This window comes from Hakea prostrata, chromosome 8, assembly GCF_041222555.1.
Source record: "Hakea prostrata isolate BN-2017 chromosome 8, UWA_Hpros_2, whole genome shotgun sequence".
Classification (NCBI taxonomy): domain Eukaryota; kingdom Viridiplantae; phylum Streptophyta; class Magnoliopsida; order Proteales; family Proteaceae; genus Hakea; species Hakea prostrata.
Window position 1 is genome coordinate 54745420 of NC_142607.1, and position 13888 is coordinate 54759307.

Below are 13888 nucleotides of genomic sequence, written 5' to 3' on the forward strand. Positions count from 1 at the left end.
AATTTCATCTCGTTCGTCGGAGTCGCAAACACTGAACTTCCTCCCAACTTCTTCCCTGCAACAAGATGAACAGGCAACAAAATCTAAAAGATGTGTTTTTCTAATCCGTTTTTGTGAACTTCATACGCAAGGTGTCTTATCAGTTTCCATTTTCTCTAACCTATTAAATGCAATCTCATCCCTTGTTGTGTTTTGTAGTTTACGTGTTAGTTTTTAAAATTTAATATTTAATAGATAAAACACCTTGGTAAACGAACATTTCACATATCAAATATTTAAGTGATAATTACTTTGGGAGCTGAAGTTGCTGCAGTTAGATAATTACATCTGAACCCTGTCTGTTGTGTTTTTGTAATCCTTAAGAGTTAAAGATTCTTTTCAATTGGTTGCCAATTCATTCATGCAATATAATACTATTGTAGTAGCCAAATATCTATCTGATTAGAGAAAGAATCGAGAATAAAGGCTTTGGACCAGATTTCACATCCAGCGAAATCAATAATTTTTATTCTACCAAAAAAAAAAAGAAATCAACAATTTTTATCGGCGAATTCTGCGTAGGTATTAAAAATGTAGGGATTTAAATGCAAATAGGTTTTCTTTGTTTTATACTAAAGGGTTTTATATTTTAACAATTTACAAATCCAAATTCCTGAACATCAAACGCTAACTGTTCATCGCTCCGTGTGAGTGCATCGAGGTAGGTAAACAAGCTAATGGCGTCTCCCAAATGCCTTCGCTCTCCGTTTTGCAACCTCCAACCCTTCCCTCTTTAGGAATAATTTGATTGCAATCATCTCTTCTTGGTTAGTGGTTAGGAATAATTAGAATTGTTGGTTAGTGGTTAGGTATTTCGAGGTAGGTAAACAACCTTAATGATTGCACTCTTCAGTCAAAGATAGTACCAAGTTTGCATGTCCATCCTACAAATTAAAAATGCTTCTATCCACGAGCAGAATGCATATCAAATGTGGTTCAGTAGTTGCCTACATCTAGTGGCGGACCCAGGATGCAATAGTGGGGGCCGAAGAATGAAAGCCAGATAACCTTTCCATTTGGGGTCCCACTTCTAAACTATTTTATTAAATTAAATAATAGACCACAAAAATTTTGTGGGGCCCACACATATTTGAAAAAAATTATAAATTATTGATAATGATATTTTTTTTGACAAAATATAGGTAAAATTAAAGCAACAATACAAAAATATATACTCATGACTTCAACCCTAAAAAGTTAGATGTAAACCAAAATTTTCTTTGGTAGGAAATGTAAAAAAAAAAATTTAGGTTAGAAATGCAAATCAATGGTAGTTAGTTACCTACTAACTATAGACATTTTATTCACAATACAAAATCAAATAACAAAAATTGCAAAAGAAATAAAGAAACATAGAATATAAAATCAAATTAAAAAGAATAACAAAAAAAACAAGAAAAAAGAAAAAGATAATAAGAGAAACAATAAATGAATTGAGAAAGAGAAAGAGACCTAATTTTGGAGTAGATTTTTTTTCAAATTTTCTTAGCTACGCTTATAGAAAGGGAAGAGAATAAATAGGAAAAAAAAGAGAATAGAGGAGAGAGAGGAGATAGGAGAATAAATAGGGATTGAAGAGTTATTTTTTAATTATAAACAACATTTTGATTTTTGAATACCTAATAGGATAAGATTTTTTTTCAAAAATTTCCTTTAACCCCACGTTTATAGAAACAGAAGAGAATAAATAGAAAAGAAAGATGAGAGAGAAGAGAGGGGAGAATAAATAAGGATTGATGAATTAATTTTTTATTAGGAATGTCATTTATACCCATCCTTTTACCTATAAAAATTGTTCACAATATTGGGGGAGGCCAAATAGTGACATTTCACAAGTGGGAAGAGAAAAAATTGAAAAAATTAAAGGAATTAAGGGAATATGCATAAAATTTTAAAAAATCCGCGGGAGGGGGCCATGGCCTCCTCCAGCCCCTTCATAGGTCCACCCCTGCTTACATCCATAGGGTAATGCCCAACCTTAGGTGTTGTGTACCTAGTAACACTCTTAACACAAGTTACAATTCAACTGCAACAACATTTCAGGAGCCCCTAGTCCTTCTAACAATGTCCCAACACTGTTAAGGCAACCACTCCTCTTGTGATAACAACTAATAAAATTTTGAAGTTACGAGTATGTAGTACCTGTTAGGCATCAACTTAACTTGGTTTATAAGTGATAAAATCAAATTGAAGCTCCGAATCTCATACATAAACACATATATATAACATCAATGCAAGTATTAACATAATATTGAGAAAGAGTTAGATTTTACCATGTAGTCTAAGCCATTGGAAGAAACCAATTAAGATTCTTGAAATTCCAAACGCCTGAGGACAGTGGACGAACCAAGTAACTCAGAATCCCAAATGATGAAGTGCTTCAAATCTCAACGAGAACCACCACTGTCATCTTCTCAACAAACTATGTTAAGAGTTATTTTTCTCAGGCATGCACTCTCAAATTGGTGCTTCTCAAATATTCAAAAATTTGGAGTTTTCTACTTAAACATTGATGAGTCAAAACCAATTCTTGATAATCCTTAATCTTGCTGCTTCTTTATTGGAGTATCAACCATACTGCTGGACAGCAAGGACCTCAGCCCTGTTTTGGCTTGATCTGCCTGCATATGTGGATCTTTGGATCTGCATCACCCATTACCAATATAACCCAACCCTAATAGAAGGGGCTTCTTAAGAGCGTATCGGTGTACTATGATGTTATTGGGTTTGGGTTATACATAGCTTCAAATTTAATGGCATTAGATTGGCTGATCATTGGTTCAAATCCTCATGTACCAGGGGAGATCTAGTAACAAAATGAAGCTACCAAAAATCATCATAAAAGATAATATTTATATCTCTCTCTTTCCTTGATTGAAAATCTTTTGAATGCTTCTATTTTATCTTCTTTCAACCGTAGTCCTCTCTGTTTAATCACACATATGTGACATCCTTAGGTCTTTGTAATATTTAATTTTCACGCATTTTAATTTATAACACCCTCCCCCTATCCTTTCTCTCTGACTAATGACAAAGCAATCCATCTTTTTGTGTATTGTTTTTTTTAAATGTTTAGATGGTTGCTCTCTATTATCTTATATTTTTATGTACCTTTAGGATAGTATTAGGTTGTCATACATGACGGAACTAATTAGAGGCACTTTAGCACATGTAAGCACATGCAACTATCCAGTGACTTTAAAATGAGGAAATTAATGAATTGTTGAGTAAGCAACATATTGTACATCAATTTGGTATTGATAATTTGCCTTTTTATTTTTATTAAGAAATAAAAGGTAAATTACTTATACAGAATTGTACAAGTTGGAGTGTTAGTTGAATCGATATGGCATTAGTCAAATTAACTATCAAACCTATTCCTTTGTCTTTACTTTTTTTAATAATAATAATAATTATAGTTTTTACTTTTCTCTAGTTGTTTTGATAGGTAGTAATTATTGTTATTATTTGTTTCAATTTCTAATACACATCAATTTTACTAAGAGAATATATTGATCCTTGCCATTTAACATATTTTCCATATAAAGATCAATTAATTTGTCATTAGTGATGTTTTATAAGCATTCAATGAAACACGGGTCATTATTGTTGCATATTTTCTACCTAATTCAAGTGTATAAATTTTTTTTTAAACTAAGAGTTAAGTGCAATTCTTCATTGATCAGTCATTCCTGATTTAACTTTTAAGAAAACATAAAGTAAATAATAAATTAATTAGGAGTTGTGCACTTCAACCCTCTTGGAATTGAAGTTTTGCAAAACTTGTATCGGTTTTTTTTTCTTTTTATTTTTTTTATTATTATTTTTTTATATTTATCTTAGTTTAATGAAACCCGTGTCTTTATTGACTCTGGAGGTTAGTCCTTATATGATAGTTTTTTATAGCCAATTGAGTCAGGAAAAAACTACCTTTGTTTTTTCATTAAAAAAAATGGTAAAGATTAGGATCCTAAGTTGAATACATGAATTTTTATGAATGTATGTATTCACTCCTCATCACAATACAAGTTATTTAAGGAGATGTATCTTGATATTATCTATAAATTGACCAAGCAAACTTATCAGGATGTTCATGTTAGATTGAATTGAACCTAAGGTTAAAAACCTATCCATCTGTCATTTGTTGTGAAAAAAATACTTAAATAATTTAGAGAGTTCAAATGTACTAATATGCATATTTTGGAGAGAATGCAAAAAAATACCATACTTATGTCAAAGATGCTAATATTTGACCATGAATGTAAAATTCAAAAGCAATATTTATTAGTTAATCATTCCACTCACATCCGTATTTAAAAAAGGAATTCCACTCACATCCATATTTTGAGAGAATGCCTCGTTCGCCTTAAAATTCAGGCCAGAAAAAGTTGGGCTAGTTTTATAGTCTGGCCAATCGCAATCAGGGCAGGGCAGGGCACCGTAGTAATTAATAGGTGCTGACCGGGCATTTCTGTTTTAACCTAATTGGCAAATCCCTAATCTCCTCTATATGTTTCTTTCGTCGGCGCCTCTTAAAACCCATTCTGAGGAATAGAACGTTGCCGAGTCTTCACCGCTCCGTCGAGTGTTCGTCGCGTGCTGCTCCTCTATCTTCAGATCTGAGGAACAAGTACAACGTGAGGTCGATTCCTGTGAGGAAGGACGACGAAGTGCAGGTGGTGAGAGGAACCCTAATCTCCTCTATATATTTCTTTCGTCGGCACCTCTTAAAACCCATTTTGAGGAATAGAATGTTGCCGTTATCGTCTCGGGTAGCAGAAGAGAGTCTTCACCGCTCCGTCGAGTGTTCGTCGTGTGCTTATGAGTGCTCCTCTATCTTCAGATCTGAGGAACAAGTACAGCGTGAGGTCGGTTCCAGTGAGGAAGGACGACGAAATGCAGGTGGTGAGAGGAACTTATATGGGCAGAGAAGGTAAGGTAGTTCAGGTTTACCGTCGCAAATGGAGCATCCATGTAGAGCGCATCACAGAGAGAAAGAAAAAGTGGTTGTCAAAGAAGCATCGGTTAATCGTGGTTGAGTACGAGAAAGAAATTCCTTTACACCCCAAAGCTTCATCCCAAGAATCAGGTCTTTCGTGGCGACAAATTTTCCGGTGAGGCATAGGAGGAACCCGAAGAATTTTTTATTTTGGGTTGAATCGGTTCTGAAGTCGGCGGAGAATTTAAGGTAGCTTACAGTGGTGATCCGGCATTGCTCTGGTTAAGACTGTAATGGCGTAGTACTTGGCGAGGTACGAACTGTGTATGCTTATCCAGATATCACCGCCGAAGACGGACCTAACTCCATATATTTTGGTTGGGACTTATTCAAGGCCACCACTCGACTCATTTTATTCTCTCCTTGCTATTGAAATGGATAGCGAGCAGTGACGGGGAGAACTGAGAAGAGTGAGATGCTTGTGTTTTGGTCCTGGGACTCTTGATTTCTGTTCTCTTATGTATCGCTTCCTCACATACCTGGTGAGCGGCGAGAGGTAGAGCGAGATCTGTGTGGTCTCCGTCTTGGTAGCAAGGTGAAAACACAGTTGCTCGCGTGTCTTTCCCTATTTCTCTGGGAGCTTCGTAGTCGATTTTAAGTGCAGCCGGCAAGAAAGATCTGTTCTTTCCTCTCTTACTTGGCGAATAGTTGGCAATACCCTTCCTAAGTTACGAAATTTCTTCATTTTTTTTTTCTTTTTCTGATGAACTGGTTCAACAGTGATTAGGCCCGACTCTGAAATCAGCGCCATCATCTTTCTTCTAGCTTCAAGCTTCAGCAGTTCGCTATTAATTTCGAGACTTGGAGTTGAAGCTTCTCTGTGGGTGGGAAATCCTCAGTCAGAAGTGATTATTTTCGAATTTTTGTGGTTTAAGTTTGAAGGTGGTGTTGGGTTAGGGGTTCCGGCGGTCTTGAAGGTGGTTATGTAGGGGTTCCGGCGGTCGCGAAGGTGGTTATGTAGGGGTTCCGGCGGTCGCGAAGGTGGTTATGTAGGGGTTCCGGCGGTCGTGAAGGTGTTCCAGCGGTGTTGTAGGGTGCCGGCGTTGTAGTTGTGGCTGCCGGCGGTGTTGGGGCTGCCGGCGGTGTTGTGGGGCTGGCGGCGGTATGAGGTGGGGTAGGGTATGAGATGGCGTAGGGTATGAGGTGGTTTAGGGTATGAGGTGGGGTAGGGTATGAGGTGGTTTAGGGTATGAGGTGGGGTTTAGGGTATGAGGTGGCGTAGGGTATGAGGTGGTGTTAGGGTATGAGGTGGCGTAGGGTATGAGGTGGTGTTAGGGTATGAGGTGGCGTTAGGGTATGAGGTGGCGTTAGGGTATGAGGTGGCGTAGGGTATGAGGTGGTGTTAGGGTATGAGGTGGCGTAGGGTATGAGGTGGCGTTAGGGTATGAGGTGGCTTAGGGTATGAGGTGGCTTATAGTATCAGTTTCATATGTAGTATGTGATTGACTTACTATAAATACAATTATATGGTTTCAATATGAGATCATGGAGAAGTGTATTGTAATAATTTATTAAGAAGATTATGGATACCATTCATCCATGAAAAATAAATAAAAGAGGTGGCTTATAGTATCATAGTTTCATATGTAGTATGTGATTGACTTACTATAAATACAATACAATTATATGGTTTCAATATGAGATCATGGAGAAGTGTATTGTAATAATTTATTAAGAAGATTATGGATACCATTCATCCATGAAAAATAAATAAAAGTTTTACTTGGTTAACAAAGCAAGCAAGAGATAGATCCTATCTAAATGCTGCCCATATCTTCAATTGCCCAAGTATTATCCAACACTGGTGCACTGGCAGTACGAGTTTTTCCAATGTAAAATATTGTACATAAGCAACACTATGTTTAGGTAAATATACTGTAAATAAGATACAGATCTTCACCCTTCAAAGTGGAAATCTATTGTTATTTAGCATTGGAGCCCATTCTAATTTTTGCGTGACACGATGAACAGTATATTTCCAATATGAACCTCATCATCAGTGGTAGGGCAGCGATAGTTTCCATGTTCACCCGACTTGCAAAATGATATGGAGAGAGGAAGTTGGAGTTCCAGCCGAAACAGAGAAATTTTTGTCTTTATACATTGACCTTCATGAGAGGTAAGAGAACAGGTACTTAATAACCAAGTTTGATGGAGGTAAGAGAACAGCTACTTAACGAACTTTGATCCTTCATAAGATATGATGAGTCGAGATGTAACATTGAAAACAATAAGAGTGGAGATCACTGTGTCAATAAAGAAACCATTGAAGTACTTGTTTGTTCTGCTGAAAATTGCGAGCAGCTGTGAACATAATTAAGTTGAAAAGATCAATTGGACAGCAGCCAAGAGTTACATTTCTTGGAGCCTACATAATAAATATATAAAATAAAATAAAATAAAAATAAAGTCAACATTTTTCTATTTACAAAATTAAGGAATAAACAGTCCAAGGTGACAGATTCCACACAGAAAAACATAAAACTGATTCCCAGATAAGTACCAGTAGATATTGCTATATCCATTGGCCCTTTTTCATCTTTCCTATTAAGCTATGAGATGAGATTTCAACTGCAAACTTGCAACTGTTTAACAAGGGTGTTGAGTGGAAAGTAATTGGCACTTTGATTGTGGGAGGAAGAAACTTCACAGTGAGGTGCTGGGCTAACAGGTAAACTGTTTTTTATCCATGCTAGGGGTGTCCCTGTGAAAACCATTGGAACAATAGGGAGCCGATATTGCAATGCCATGTGAAGAAAGCCGTACATGTAATAAAAGAAAAGTATAAATAAACTGAGAACAAAGTGAAGAAAAAGAATAAAGACCAGATAACTTTTCAATCTGAGTTTGAGACCAGAAACAAAATAAAGTAGGGATTCTTCACAAGTAATTTAACTTCGAGAGGGTGCATACAACATTTCTAAGGTTCTTCTAACCAATGCCATGAATTTGACGGTTAAGACCATGAGTTCCTGGTTAGGATATCCAGTTAAATTCACATCTTCAAAGTCCAGTCAAAATATTTCCCAACAGAACATTAACGAGCCAAATGAATCTTAACTTGATATGAAATTGGACAGCTTTCTTTCCTCTTGTTTAAAAGCACGTGAATCAGAGAAGCCTGGCTGTCCTGATTTGGCAAGTAAACACCCTCTCACCCCCTTTGTTTCCTTCTTAAATTACTCCTTTGATTTCACAATACAACTTCTCCTGGGCTTCTTGGTGCTTCTACAAGTTAAGAAGTACGGTCAACGGTTTTAAGGGGTTTAAGGAGGTCTAGTTCTACTAAATTAGTGTTTCAGAGGGTTTAAAATTCTTGCAGATTTCTTCCAAGGAAGAAGATGAATTGCAGAAAAATTCTGGGTTAGGGAAGTAGGGTTGTTTGGGGAAGGAAGCTGCAAGGGACTGTTCTAAAACCAAGTGAGATCCTAGGGGAAGGGGAATGGAATCTAAAGGGGCTGGGAAGTAGGTCTAACAGAGGGGGAGGGGTGCTGCTATCAAAGGAAGGGGAAAGGGAGGCAGAAGGCTACGGTTGCTATGGGGAATGAATAAGGGCTGCACTTACTTGGGAAACCTGAATTAACTTGCTGCTGAAGTTGAAGAGGAAAATGAAACTCAAATTGGTAAAAAACAATAGCAAAATACCCAGCCACAGGTCACCCCTAGGGATCCCAGGACTCTCACAGTCTACTTTCAATCACAAATTTTATTCATCAATCAAAATTGAATTGCTTACAAGAGTCGATGGTATTTATAGAAAGGAAGTAGACTCCTACATGACTCTTCTAAGAAAACCAACTTGCTTGAATTACTTGACCACCAAGTAGTGAACTAAAAGAAACCCAACTAACTTCAATTACTTGCTAAACAAGGACTCAAAAACTAACTTGATCAAGTCAAACAAACTAACTCACTCCAACTCAAACTAAAACTCTCATATTTATGTTCTTCTATAGAATTCTTCAATATTACGTGCCTTCACCCATTATTGCAATATTTCTCGTTTTACTTGACAATTATGTCCCAAAACACTTAACAAAGTCCAGAACACACAATATTATACAAAGGATAGACGTATATACTATTAAAAAAAAAATTAAAAAGGCAGTGAATCCAAAACCAGAAATTGTCTTTTTTTCTCCCTTCTCCCAGTTTGAAGATTGTAATAAAATTAATCAAACAATGCAACCCCTCCCATTTCTCTTTCCTCAAAAAGGAAATGGGGGGAAAATTCAACAGATCTTCACCGAGATTTTCAAATTTTTTTATTTTTTGACACCAATACAATATAAGTTTCAGGACTTTGAGCCATGCATTCATCATCTGTACATAGGCATTGCTCCGTGTACTCATTTACTACGGGGCAGATTAAACATGTGTGCCTGCCAGATGAGTCAAACCCACAGCCCACAACAATTGCCTAGTAGACTTCAACCCACAATCATATAGAGGAGAGTCAACCCCAAAGCAAGGAAACCAGTGGGAGATTGACCTCAACCAGGATCAATATAAAAGGCTTTTATTACCTTTCTTCCATTTACAAATGTAAGGAAAAAAAATAGAAATGGACAAGAAGAAGAAAATGGGGATAAGAGGATGGGTTATCTATGCCCTTGGTCTCTCATCCACAGCAATCCCAACTGAGGAACAAGAATTTTAATCGAAACCCGGGGCTACTAGGCCACAAGTTAAATTTGTTCCAAGTCTAATTTTGTACTTGCAATGGAAAGGGCCAATTTATAGCTCGTCCCACGACTTTAGAAAAATAGAAACAAAAAAATAGGCAAGCAACTAAAACAGAGATTCCGATCAATGTCAAAATGGAAACTACTAAATTAGCAAACCGATCAATATTAACAAGTACCAGATATTGTATAACAAGGAAATAAAATATACTTTCTAAAATTGAAGATAGAAAAGATACTAAGGCAGCATTAGGATATACTCTTTCTCCACTCGAAGGACCCACTAGATTTTCTAGAAAGCACTCCCAAGTAAGGCATATGCGGGTCGTCACACCGATCGTGAGAGAGTGACAGGAAAAGTGTTTTGGTCTTTCATTTCTTCATTCATGCTTCTATTTGTAGTAGGGCTGCCTCTTGTGATGCGGCATTCAACCAATGAAAACCAACCACATCATCAGACCAAGGTGAGTTTCACGGTAGTTGGATCCCACAAACTTGGTGGATTGATTTGGGGATTCTTCCTATGACATGGAATTGTGATCTACATCGGGGTCAACGTGATCAATAGTACGGCTTAGTGTATGGTGGTAGTTGGACATCATATTCGGTCAGTAACTCCCAATATCCTCACACAGGAGGAAGCTTCTTTCCTGAATACTTTAACATCCTGGACCCAAGATAACTCCTGATTGAGTGCCCACAAGGAAGAGATTGACACGACCAACTCTAACGAGCTGCCACCAAAAGGATAAATCTTGAACTCGTACTTCCAAACTAAAATTTGAACCGAACTCAAAAAATAGACAAGTTAACATATTATGCCGCTTATAGAAATAGGGTTCCCTTAACAAGTTTAGCTCCAAAATATATTTAACTAATATTCAAGCAAGTCCATATTCTATAACGCAGGACACTTCATCCAGCTGCTTTCTCAAACATATATTTAAGCAGAAACAGCAAGGACTTGTCGCAGACTTGGCATGATCCTAGTCGTAAGCAACCGAGGGACATAACACATCTCACTATTTGACTATTTGATGGGTAAGTGAGTGCATAAGCAAAACTAAAGAGAGAGAGAGAAAGAAAGAAAGACTTAATCCATGAAACCGCCAGTAGTCACTTCTACTGGTTTCTTTGGTACTGAAGCAAAAGTAGTACAATGATTATACAAGCAGCCAAAGGTGGTCATTACTTAAAAAGTGAATAAATAAAATAGCACCCTTGGCTTATCTTTTTTCATATAGAAATAATCTTTATTAAATGCAGGGTACTTGGAATGCAGAAAAGGCGACCCTGCTTCCCCACAGTCAACAAAAGACAGATTAGACGACCCAATAAATTTGTCTCCAAGAAAGAAAGCAAATCCAAATTGTAGATTGAATACTATAATGCCGAAGACTGCAATGTATAAAATAGCAGTTGTGAAGAGCAATATAATCATCTTTGTAAAGAAAAAGCATTGGTAGGCTTCATTTGGTGAATGGGGCCCAATATACCACAAACACTTTAAGCTCACCTTGCTGAGGACCCAACCATTTATTTTAGGCAGCATGACCAAACATGTACTTGCAGTTGTTATGCCTTCCTGGGGAGCTAGTAGCATATAAGGGTATTCCATTCACAATAGTGATAGATTTGTAAGGCAAGAAACAACTTAAAAAGTGAAGTAATAAGTTAAGAAAATCATGTTTTGAACATATAAAAGCATATGGATCACATATACGTGAAGATTCAGAAAAGAACAAAAACAAGAACTCAATCCATGTCCCCATTATTTCAAAAAAAGTAAAATGAAGAGGCACCAAGGAATTCTCCGTATTCTATAGAATTCAATATTACTGCTAGCAATGAATCCTGATGGGAATGAACCAAGATTCTCTAGAAAATATCTAGGTGCTCTTCCATTTGAGCTAAAGATTTACCTAGAAAACAACATGCTAGATCAATCAAAAGAAGTCTATATTACGAAAACCACCTATATATATATATATATATATATATATATATAGAAACCATATTAGAAAAATAAATCTCTCTCAATAATGATAGTCATACTATATTTCAGATTTACAAATTTTTTTTTTAATTTCTTTTTGAAGTATCAATAGTTAGAATCAGTTTTAGAAGTCTGAAGATTAGTTTACGCCCTCCTTGGCATACTCTAATAGGTTCCAGAGTTGAAAAAATTATCATTTTACTTATATACATAGACATATTGTTATAGAAATCCATATAAAGAGAAAATCTCTCTCTTAGGTGTTGTTTCTTGATCTTTAACCGTGTACTTTACATTGAAATGAAAATGAAATGACATAGAGTGCAAAATACGGTAGAACATTTCTCTCTATCCCTCCTTATAGTGATTTCCTATGTAATCTCTTAAAATTAAACCACCTAGAATTACACCATTTGTAAGTTTTTTCGTTGCATTTAATGAATATTTTTTCTCACTACAATTAAAAAAAAAAAAAAATTGGTTCTCTCCCATTGTTCTCATCCGAGAATGGGTCCAGCAAAGTGAGCTTCGCAAGATACAAGGGTTTATGAGTTCCGTTGTCCCATTGAGGCATTACATCGAACACGTCTATTGCTAACAAGTAACAAACAACATTAGAAGATACAAATGTATCTTTTTAATTTGTTTCTGATTAAGCGGCAAAACCATTGAATGCGAAGCTCGAGAATGAACAACAGATAGAAAAGTAACAATACACTTAATAGAAAAGAAAGAAGGTTCAATATGTTTAATGAAAATAGGAAGAAAAGTAATCGTTAGTAACCAAAAGAAGAAAATGATACCTACCTGATTTGCATCAGCAATCCGGTTGTGGGTGTAGTGAGAGCAAAGAAGAGGAAGAAGAAGAAGAGGAAGGGGAAAAAAAGGAGGGGTGGATGGATTGGAACAAAGTTAACCAACAAAGGAAAAATTGGAAACGAAAAATGCTTACCATCCATCAATACTGAACTGATTGAAATCTTTTATCCACCATTTCTTTATCCTTATAATCTTGGTGGAGCAGTTCTACTATTTCGGAGAAAGAAGGTCCGATCGGTGCAACCTGTTGAACAAAAACGTTAATGTTTTCGTCGATTTGAAGGACAGAGTAGGTATACCAAATGTAGAACACTGTAAAAGTAAAGCTAATAATGGTTAATCTAGTAATTTTCCCTACATTTACCCTCTTAAAAGTGAACAAACGGTTGAGATCGTTTGGATTTTGATCCAACGGCCTGCTGGACTGAAGCAAAATCGGTAAAGTTAAGTCTCTCACAACCCTAAATGCTAAATACCCAAATCGAACCCTTTAAACCCTAAACTCATCTCACGATTCTCACCTCGCGCCGCTTCGAACCCTTTCTCGTTCTTTACTTCTTCGTTAATCCTGCACCAAAGAGTTGATGGAGGGCTTCAGGTGGCCGCTGATGCGAGCAGGATCGGTCAATCTGGTGTCGGTTTTTACTCGGCTTACCTAGTTGCGGAGAAAGTGATTGTGACCACCAATCACAATGAGGAGGAGGAGACGAAATCCAAGAAGAAGAAGGTGAAGGAGGTTTTGGGTTTCCGGCGGTATTGGGTTCCCTCGTTTTGTGCAGAGTGATATGAATTCCCAGAATTTAAAGAAAAGTGCCGGAATCTCATCTCTCGCATGGGTAGAGGTCGTAGACGTTCTGCGGATTTCAAGTACGATCCTTTGAGTTACGCTCTCAATTTCGATGAAGGAGTTGACGATGATGATCGAAACGAAGAATTACCTCTCAGGAACTTTCTTTGCGGGACTTCGCGCTTCACCTCCGAAATTGGCGCCGTGAGTGCCATCATCGCTTTTAGTTAGAGATTGATATGTGTTTCTTGATTTCTCTTCTTTTCCCCTCTTTCTGTTTTGTCTCTCTGTTCCTCGTTCAATATTGTATAGACCTTTGATCCTAAGCAAAGAAGTGAAGAAATGAGTAAAGATGAAGACTTTAAGCTTCTGCAGATCCAGTCTCTCTTCTGCCTGAGTTTTGAAGCTCGTACGATAATGTTGTGGTTTGGTTTTCGATGTTCTAGGGTTTGATCGCCAAGCTTTTGAACAAGTTATATTGGGTTTCACCGTAGATATAGTAGAGCGGAGAAATGGAAGAAACAGAAGAAGCTTGATGCAGTAAGTTGTTCTAACTTTGCTTT